The 9,308-nt window shown below is 39.8% G+C and overlaps 1 long non-coding RNA gene across 1 annotated transcript in view; it reads left to right on the forward strand.

The window, feature by feature from the left end:
• The window catches only part of LOC120384748, a 171,069-nt gene extending 162,187 nt beyond the window's left edge, over positions 1–8,882 (forward strand). Inside the window, exon 4 of the long non-coding RNA XR_005589085.1 lies at positions 7,329–8,882. This is a non-coding gene — a long non-coding RNA (uncharacterized LOC120384748). The remainder of the gene's footprint in view (positions 1–7,328) is intronic.
• The last annotated feature ends 426 nt before the right edge of the window (positions 8,883–9,308 follow it).

The raw sequence follows: 9,308 nt of genomic DNA on the forward strand, positions 1-9,308 counted from the left end.
GAAAAATAAGTTTACAAAATGTTTTGAAAATACGTCGTCATACATACTTCACAAACTGTCTCATTGTTATGAGACCAAGATAACGCCCCCCCCTGAAAATCTATACATTTTAATTTCTTGAGTATTAAAACAGTGAACTTATCACTTGAACAGTTTATACAGAAGAGCTTGCAGGATAGGAATAGGAATTATTTGCTTAATTGGGGCTATGGGGTATATAGGTGCACGTAGGGTTGGTTGTATTTTGCACCTAGTTTTTAGTCTTAGTGTCGGTAAAATTATCAAGTATCAAATTTGTGGCTGTATGCAGAAGCAAGCATGCTTCCAGCTGATTTTGTTCAGGCAGTTTGACACATCTTTAATATATTCTAACAGTTGTCAAAGAAGGTACAAAATTATCTTGTGAAAATTGAATTCGTGTATAAATTATTTGCCTTAGTTTGAAAGTAAATAATATGTGACTTCTCCATTTAATTCTATCTCCAGTGTTGCACATTGCTTATTTGTGTGTATAAATGCGTACATCGGAAACCCCAAGAAAATGAAAATATTGAGATTAGGACATGACAATGAATTTTAATAGAAGTTCTAATTGTTAACAGTTTTTAATTGAGCCTTCTGTTTGAATTTGTTTACTTTTGAAATGTAGGAGAATACTGATGGGAATTGCTTTTGTCCTTTCTTCATTGCCATTCCCTATTGTGCATAACACATACTCATCTTAGTATCTCCAGGGTGGAGTGGACTCATTCTGATGTAGATGCTCAACAGAGGGACAACTAATTGAAACCAAAGCTATTTAAGTTGTTTTTTACACAATTGCTATAGTGATATCATGGCTTTAATTGTACTTGCACTATATGAGAAGCATGGTACAGTTCTTTTAGGAATGTCACCTCAGAATTCAGCTGCCAAGACTATATGTTAATTGGGGATGTAATTGAAAATTCTCTCTTCTGATGCAAGGGAATCAGTTCCAGTAATACTGTGTGTGATGGCTTTGCTTTTATTTAAGCAACTGTTGACTAAAGTGAAGGTTGAAGCAATCACATTCCTGTGATCTTTGTTCTAATCTTTATAAAATTAAAGTATGAACAGGTTGGGACTTTTATTTCAGATGGATGTTTATACACAGGAACTTTAGGGCTTGATCTAGTGCCTATTAAACTCAATGGAGAGACTCTTCCTGTCTTTAAGTGGGAGCTGGACACCCAAAACCCATCAATATTTGACAAGAAAGCATCTTTTCAAACCTCTTAAGCATTAGGGTATAGAACTTTAAAACTAGGTAGTCTATGACTTTTTTTCATTTAGAAGATATAAATTGAACCATCTGGTGACAGATGTTATCTAAAAATGGCTGGATATTTCTGTCAAGTATCAGAGGGGTAGCCGTGTTAGTCTGGTTCTGTAAAAGCAGCATAGAATCCTGTGGCACCTTATAGACTAACAGACGTTTTGCAGCATGAGCTTTCGTGGGTGGCATCCGACGAAGTGGGTATTCACCCACGAAAGCTCATGCTGCAAAACGTCTGTTAGTCTATAAGGTGCCACAGGATTCTTTGCTGCTGGATATTTCTGGGCATTATAGCATTAGGCAACATACTGTTTTAAATGTTTGACTGTGTGGTTGTCCAGCATGAAAAATTATTAAAGGTGCAGTAACATGGAATGCAGGTGCGTTAACTCGAAATTTCTGAGGGAGGAAGTGTGTGTGATCAACCACTTGAGTCAGAAACTCCAGCTTGATAGTCATGGCCATTCTCTGATGGCCCAAATGGGAAATAGTAATAATAATAATAATAGAGCAGTAAGCTATGACAGTGAGTGCAAACCTGACACCATTGAAGCCAATAAGTGTTTGTCACTGAGTACAATGGGGCCAGGATTTTGCCCAGTGTGTATTCCAAAGCTGCTGTTGCATGCCTGGGGAGTGCTCTGTGTGGTATGTAAATAGCCTACTAATGCACAACCTTTTACCACTTACTGTTTAGTGTAGGGTGACTCCTTGATTTTTACATTTCACTTTCTAAATAAATCTTACTCAAAAATATTTTTGTGAAGCTGTATCTAATGTATCCCACTATGAAAAGAAGTTTCCTAGTAAAAGGTTAAGAGAAAATAGAAGGGAAAAGGTTAGAATGCCTTTTCTTCACTATTTTGAATATATAATTATCTTTTTGTAACACTTCTCCCCAATCTCTCTTGTTAAGAATTATTTGAGCCCTTGCCTTTCCCGTTTCCAAAGGCTTAGTTGATCTTTCAGCAGCTTGTTTCAACTTAATTTTTTCTGTTAAAAATCATATGGTTTCTTGAATAGTACCTGGTGTAGATTTTGTATCAGAAAGTGGGTTAAAAGTGTACTATAGTTGTGCTAGCCACCATCTGAGCCTACACACCAGTGACTGAGCCAGGGACCTCCAGAGCTAAAAGTGTGAGCTACTATAGTTTGAGCTGAAGAGCCAATGGTTTGCATTGGGGGGACTGTAACAACTCGTATTCTCTGCAGATCAGCACAGCCGGGGACCTGTAACACACATTCACCAGTGGGCGGGTTGGGTTAAGACTATAGGTCTAAACTTTAAGCAGTACTAGAAATCTTGGATGTCACAGCTGTTGGGTGCCCAAATTGAGGCCTGATTTTCAACGGTTGGCTGCTTAGTAGTTTCTAAAAATCAGGTCCTCTTAAGGTGCTGGCCACTCCCAATCACTTGTCCTTTTAGAAAACTCAGGCCATGTGGCTCATAAACTCTGAAAAAGTGCTGACTATCTGTATCACTGCTGAGATTTCAGGGTGTTGTAATTGCAGGGGTCCTGACCCAAAAAAGAGTTGTGTGTGGGGAGGTCAAGGTTATTGGAGGGGGGTTACAGTACTGCTCCTTCAAAGCTGGGCAGTAGCAGCATGGAAGTAAGGATGGCATGGTATGGTATTGCCACCCTAACGTCTGCGCTGTTGCTGGTGGGGTGCTGCCTTCAGAGCTGGGCGCTTGGCCACCAGCTGCTGCTCTCCAGCCACCTAGTTCTAAAGGCAGCACAGAAGTAAGGGTGGCAATATCATAACCCCCTAAAATAACCTTGTGACCCCTTGCAACTCTCTTTTGGGTCAGGACCCCCAATTTGAGAAACGCTGGTCTCCCTGTGAAATCTGTGTAGTGTAGGGTGAAAGCACACAAAAGACCAGATTTCATGGTGGGAGACCAGATTTCACAGTCCTTGTGACGCGTTTTTCGTGGCCGTGCATTTGGTAGGGCCCTAGCTATTGGGAGTCTGCATCACTAGATGTTTTGGTTTCAGTGAACTATTATGCCAAGTGTTACATTATTTAGGGTTCGTCTTCCTTATTGGAAAAGAGAAATTAAGAATTAATTTAAGTGGTGACGCTGTTCTTTAAGTTGTTAAGCTGAAGTAGTGCATGAGATGCTGACAGCATGACCACTTCAAGTTACTGCAGTTAATTGCTTTCAATTACTATTGCTTACATGTAGTTATTACAAATACTTCTGGTGCTTCATGATAATTAAGTACATAAATTGTGTTATTTACTATATTCCACTAATTATTCAGTTAGAATCCACTAAGGGATTCTTTTCCTTGACTCTACTTTGGGTCATGCCATACTAGAACTAACATGGAACTGGAAGATTGTGGGGGGAGGAAGGAACTTTGTAGTATTAAACTAGGACATAATAAGGTTCATAATAAGGTTTTTCATTTCCCCTGAATTCAAGGTCTGCTCTTGTGTGCCCAGCATTCAGAGCCATGCTAAAGTACAGCCTAATTACTATCTTTTATATCTTACTTTTCAGTTTGATAAGCATCCTCCTAACGCAGATCACTCCACTCATGTTTCCATTTATTCTGTGTCCATTCTGCTTATAAGTTTGTTACTGAGGTCACCATTATCCTGCTATGTTCAATAAATTATGCAACTTAAATCTAAAACATATGAGCCACTTAAACATGAAATTCTCTGAATGTAAGTCTGTAAAGAACAATGCTAGTTAGGCTGTTGTACAAGTCTGAGTTTATGATCATGCTATTTGGTTTGCTTGCTATTGCAGGTTTCACTTGCTTTTTCTTCCATATGCTTTTCACTTCTAATTTTTACTGAAAGTGTTATAGCGCTACTTTGATTGCTGCCTGTTGATCCCTTTGATCAAGCCAGGGTAAGCAGGAGAATACATTTTAAGTGGCTTAATTGCTAGATTAATATGATGCTAATATTTAACAGGCAATGCAGAGGAAGCAAGAGCAGCAGCAAAGAATTAGTGACCATAGATGGGCTGAGGCCACAGATGATGACAGATGTTTTGGAACTCTGATCTGTTTCACTCTTTCCAGGGGCTTTGTATTATAGGATATTTGTCCCTAACTACCTAGCATGACTGACTAAAGCCTTTGCTTTATTGAATATACTTTTTCTTAGGGGAAATGCTACCATGTAACATGGAGGGACATGATTTTCAAAAGTGATTAATTATTTTGGGTATCCAATTTGAGACTCCTTTTAAGAGGCCTGGTTTTCCAAGAGTGGGTGCTCAGTACTTATTAAAATCAGGCCTCTTAAGGTCTCATGTTGGACAGTCCAAAACAGAAGCATCCAAAATGACTAATCACTTTTTAGTATCTTGGCCTATATGTCTGTGAATCCTGTAATACAGCCTAACCCTTTAGCATTTACCAAATGTATTAGTAGCGAAGTCAAGGTATTTGGAGGGGGGGGTGTTGTGTTATCACATATTACAGAACATTGCTACTAAATCGTCTGACAACAGTTATGCTTATGGACGTGATGCTACCCAGGTGCTGTTGCAATAGTGCCAGAAGGTGGTGGCAAGGCCAAGGCACTCTCCCCGCTTTATACACTGGCCAGCTGTGGAGGAGATTTATCTTGGCAGCTTTTCAAGAGTTGGCACAATAACTCTGCTCCTCTTGTTTGTCCTTCTCAGCTCCACATCACCTCCAACACATGGTTGTGCATACAAGACACAATCCAGCTTTGAGCATTTAACATAAAATTCTACACTCATACGAAGGGTTTTCTAACCCCATGCTGAAGTTTGTCCTGGCATAGCCCACTGCCCGAAGACACCACAGCTTTTGACCATTGTCTGAAAAAAGGTGATTTGAACAACAAACTGCTTGTTGGCACAGATGTCTCTGTCTAAGGAACTCTGCTCTAGCAGGAGCCGTTTTCCTCAATATAAATGTAACATAGTGACAGTGAATGTTTGCATGACTTCATTGCAAAGATGTAGAACTTTTTTGTTACTTTTCTTCTTGCTAGTCTCGTTGTGTGCTGTGCTTTGGGCATGGTGTGAGTTTTATGAAATAGACGACCATTGCAATTGCAGTTCCATAGTTGCAGGAACCGCATGCCCTTTATAATAGTCAAGCTTCAAAACTATTCAACAAAGGCCAGCTTGTTTTAAGAGTCTTCCCTGCCTCACTCAGCTCCATAACGAGAGGAACATGGAAGAGCAGATTTTTGGGGAATTTGGCCTTTTCAGACAGGCAGCAGTATTCTCATTTTAGCTTTTATAGACTTTATATATTTTGCAGTGACTGGAAGAAAAATACATGATTAAAAAGAATTCAGGATAAATAGTAAGATGTTCTTTAAATACAGGAAACAAAGAACCAGACAAGGAGACCATGGAGCCATTAAGGGATCTGTTTTGAAAGTTGACGACAGATGTGGCTGATACTGCTAAGAGCCTAAATTAATTCTTTACTTTATTATTCATGAAAATAGGTCATATGCTAGAAATGGGGTAAGCTTTTTCTTTTGGGAGAGGTATAAAATGATGGAGAGAATTTTCATTGCTATCCAGGGCAGATAGTTAGGCAGTTTGAAAAGTTAGAACTGGTGAGACAGAAGGCTCAGACACATTCATATCTCTTAAATTATTGGAGACTAAATGTGAACAAATGCCCCAAATGAGGAATACAGTAAAACCTAGCCCTGTAGAAAACTGCAAATGGTTTGTAAATAGCTTCATATTCACATATGAGATTTGCTATAATTTGGCCTTCATCATCCTAAAGTTTTTTAGGGCTTATAAATGACACGGGACAAAATCAGACACTGTTTCTGTGTGGCCTAAAAATTATTTGGCTTATAAACCTGAGATGTTGCCCCCTATGAAAAGAATGGTGGTCCAATGTAAAGCTGTGTGAGTAATGGATTTTCCAGTTTGCTGGAAATGCTAAATAAATTTATATATATAGTATTTCAGGCTGAACAAAATGTAATGGAACATTTTATTTCTATTATCATTTAAAAATGTTTTTGACTTTAAAATTGAAGGAAATTTTGAGACAAATGTGTAACAGAAAAATGTAAATGATTCATATTGAAAGTGTCAAAATGAAATGTCTACTTTTTTTTTGTTTAACATGAACAGGCAAAACAACATACCTTTACATTTCAGTGTTGCCAAAAAAATCTGCATTTTTTTTGCCAAAAAATGTTCCCCAGTATTAGGCCAAATGAATTGCATCCTGCCATTCTCCCAAAAGAAACAGGAAATCAACTGGTATGGATTACCCAAAAGCATGAGTCTACAGAGGGTTGGACAGGGAAGGAAATACTGCAGAACAAGAAAGGTGGGCAGTGTCTCTCTTAACCAGGGAAAGTAACTGTTTACACAATTGATGATGCACTCGAAGCAGAAATAGTATGCATAATTTCCAAAACGTATTTGAAACAAACATGAAAAACAATTATTTATGAAGTCTGTATGGTACAGTGAGAGTCACTGAAATGAATTCAGTTCTTAAAGGTGGGATTTGTAGGTTTTGTAACAAGTACACATTTAGAATAGAATTAGGGCTTGTCTACACAGGGGTTTTGAACCGCATCAAGTTGAGTTGATTTGGTTTGAAAAGACTTGCAAACACATGACACAACCTGTCACTGCACATGAACTCTGCATTTATTGAGAACTCTGGTATCCTCTTGCAAAGTGGATTAGGTTTGCTTCTAATTACATTAGTTCAGTCTTTTATTTGCGTTCACGCAATTGCTGCACACCACTTTTTGCATGCTTCCAATGCTATCCCACATTGCATTGCAGGTCAGCCATTACTGACCGATCCGTTTACTTGTGTTCCCTCTCTGTCCTGCTTTCAAGTTTCCAGGATGACCCTTCACCGCTTTAAAAGGTGGCACAGAGCCAGATTTTGCCCATTTGCTCCTGGATCCCGCTGTATCGTTACTCTGGTGATATAATTGCGACAGCACTCCAGAAGCCCCACAACATGCCTCATGCATGTCCATTGTTTAACTGGATAAGATTGTACAGTTATATTACATCTCATCGCAGACGCTGTTTTGGAGCCAGCTGCCACGTTCTCCCTCCTACCCAGGACGACCAGCTAAACCCATTGGAGGATGAGCAGGAGCATGATGGAGAGGAGCTTCCCCCGAGAGCCAGGATCTTTCTGTGATGTAGGACCCTGGCAATGGCCAGCTGGAAAGTCAGCCTCATCTTGTCCTTCTGCAATGGACCCTGATTCCTGCCCTGCATTGGCTGAGCCTGAGCCCCAGCCAGAAACCCAGGCTGGGACCAAAGAGTCCGATCCCCTGGAGGGAATTTTGGAATGTAAGAACCTATGTTTACAATTTTTATTATTGTTGATGGATGTGATCTAGGACTCTCCCCCTTCCCCTTGTGCTGCTTCAAAAGGGCACCCTCTAACACGGGGCAGTGACAGTCTGTACCCTCAGCCCCCTACGGTGGATTTAAATAACAAAAGCATTCATTTGTGTAAAATTCAACAGTGTGAGACAGTTGCTCACAGGAACTTTTGTTGTTTCCATGAGGTATAAATGCACATGGCACACCTGGTCAAAGCACAAACAGTTCTGCTGCCCACTGAGGTACAAATGCCCTGTAACATGCCTTCTAGCTGACAACCATTGTAGGACCCTATTTATGTTTCTCTGCACTTCCTCCATGTCTTCAGGGTAGTTACAGCAGAATTTAGGACTGAGAAATAGCTGGATTTTGTTTTGCACATCACAGGAAAGAGCTGTACACCTGTGTCCCCTGGTATAGTCTGAAAGCCCTTCCACTCCTGCAGTGCTTTGGGGGATGGAGGGGAGGACCATCCTGGTGAATAACTTCACAGTATCTCTCACTGGTCTGCCCTTTGCCTTTTTGAATAAGGCCATTCTCTGCCTCCTAGTCATCTGCCTCAGCATAACATCATCGAGAGTGAGGACAGCTTAAAGGGGATGTCGAGAAGATTTACACTCCAACACCACAGTAGTGCATCCAGCATACAAACAAAATTGCAAGAACAAACCTGGAACATAGCTTGACTGCTGTATCTGCTTTCGTGCTGTTAGCATTGGGGTAGACTGAAATCCAAATGCACCCAGCACCTTCTGCATATGCAGATCACCTATCTCTGGGAAGAGTCTCAGGGACGTAAGGTCACTAGATACTAAAAAAAACCCATCATGACTTGTCTGGGATATGAGCAATAAGCAACAGTCCTTCGCCCTTGCCCCCCAGCCACAGCCTCTACAATGGCCAGAACATCAAGGACAAGGCCTCTATGTAGTGCTGACAGTCTGGATGACCTGAGGGGAAGAAAAAGAGAGACTCGGGATGAGATGTTTGCAGAACTCATTGCAAAGTCAGGGAAAAACTAGCTGGCTATGAAGTGGAGGACCCAGAAGGAGAAAGAAATGCAGCTCTCCCAGAAGACTGTGGCAATGGATTTTTAAATGATCAGAAAATGCTGATTTTGTTAAAACTGAAACTGTTTGCTGGAAAAGGTCAGTTTTGACAAATTTATTGGTTCAGAAATTGTGATGATTTTTTTTTAATTGTTGAAGGGTTCCACTTTGACATTTTTCTAAACAAATAATAGGGGAATTTATTTCAGTTTGAAGTGACTTTTTGTTTCAAAATGTAAGCCAATTATGGTAAAACAATGTTAAAACAAATAAAAATGAAATGGTTTGATTGCCCCAAACCAAAATTTATTTGGGTCATCTGTTCACAAAAAATCTTTGTGATTTTGACTTTTGTCCCAATTCACCATAGGGAAAAATTTTGAAATCTTGGATTTTTTCCAGGGATGAGAAAAGAATTATCGGGCCACCTCTAAGAACAACCACATTAATTATTGGAAATTCCCATCTCTCATTTTCCCCAATCTGAATTGCTTTAATCAGATAGGCACCTAGTCTTGTCATTATTAAAATATGAATATTTTTATTTGGTTTTGTCCATGTACTGTTTCTTACCATTTGTGCCTAATTGAAATGTTGTTTTTAAAGGTGGGTCTAC

This window comes from Mauremys reevesii, linkage group 16 (genome assembly GCF_016161935.1).
Source record: "Mauremys reevesii isolate NIE-2019 linkage group 16, ASM1616193v1, whole genome shotgun sequence".
Classification (NCBI taxonomy): domain Eukaryota; kingdom Metazoa; phylum Chordata; order Testudines; family Geoemydidae; genus Mauremys; species Mauremys reevesii.